The sequence below is a fragment of the Carlito syrichta genome, unplaced genomic scaffold, assembly GCF_000164805.1.
Source record: "Carlito syrichta isolate Samal-C Ts95f unplaced genomic scaffold, Tarsius_syrichta-2.0.1 Scaffold91573, whole genome shotgun sequence".
NCBI lineage: Eukaryota > Metazoa > Chordata > Mammalia > Primates > Tarsiidae > Carlito > Carlito syrichta.
In genome coordinates this window covers 172,936-174,388 of record NW_007035669.1, presented here as the reverse complement: position 1 = coordinate 174,388, position 1,453 = coordinate 172,936, and positions in this window count along the sequence as shown.

The following is a 1,453-nucleotide window of genomic DNA, read 5'->3' as shown; positions in this document are numbered from 1 at the left end:
CCACTCACCTCAGCCTCCCAAAGGCACAGGATTACAGGCTGAGCCACTGAGCCCGGCCGTATATGTGTGATTGTATATGTGTTTATATCCTGCTGGTTCTAATTCTCTAGAGAATACTAATACCACAGTCCAACATAGCATCGCAAAGACTCTGAAAATTAAACTGCCATTTGAACCACTTCACAAAAGTGCACTTTGGTTAAACCTAACTGTTAAACCTAAACTGGGTGACAATCTGCTAATCTCAAATATTTATGTAAGATCTAGAGTTTCCTAATGTAGTCAATAAAATTTCCAGAATATAATTAAAAATCACCTGTCATACCAAGAACCAAGAAAATCACAGCTTGAATGAGAAAAGATTGATGCCAACATCATGCTGAATCTGTTGCTGAAATTATCTGATTCAAAATTTAAAGTAGCCATCACAAAAATGCTTCAGCAATTACAATTTCTATTGAAACACATGAAAACAGAAAATCTCAACAAATAAATAGAAGTAATAAAAATAACAAAATGGAAATAATAGAACTCAATATGTAATAACAGAAAGTTTTTTTAAAACTCACTAGATGACTTAATAATACATTGGAGGTGACAAAAGATAGAACTGTTTGAACTAGAGAGAAGAAGAATAAAATAGTCTTAATCTAAATAATGGAAAGAAAATAGAAAACATGAGCATAGTCTCAAAGCAATAACTAAAGATCCAACACTCATATCAACAGAGTCTTGGAAAGAGAGGTGGAAAAGTGTGTAGCTAAAAAAGAAATTGAAGAAATATTGGCTGAAAAGTTTCCAAATTTGGGACAAACAAAAACCTCCAGCTCTGAAAAGTTGACCAAATGCCAAACAGGAGGATAAACCTAAAAAATTTACACTAAAAGCCACCTCAATTAAACTTTCAAAATCTAAAATAAAAAACAATCAAATAAACAAAACCTTGAAAAAAGCCAGAGATACTTTACTTATTGTAAAACATCAGTTCAAATAACAGACCGTACCTTACATAAAACCATGAAATGATATTTTGCAAGAGCTGAAAGAAAAGCAGCAACAGTAACAGCAAAAGCCTCTCAACTATGAATTCTATATTGAGTGAAACTATCCTTTAGAAATTAAAAAAAAAAATTCCAAGTGAAGAAAGGATAAAAGAAGTTTTGGGAGAAAACTCATCCTTAAAAATTGGCTAAAGAAACATCTCTGAATAGAAAGAAAATGATAAAATAAAGAATATCAAATAGAAAGGACAAAGAACAGAAAGAACATAAATATGGGTACATACAGTTACCTGCCTTTTCTTTATGAGTTTTGTCCATCATATTTGATGATAGATGTTAAAATTATAGTAGCATCTGATACACAGGGCAATAATATTTAAAAGTGGGAGGAAAGAGGAACCCAAATAAAAGTAAGGTTTTCACAGGTCACTGTTCTTGGTAAATGTTGATAT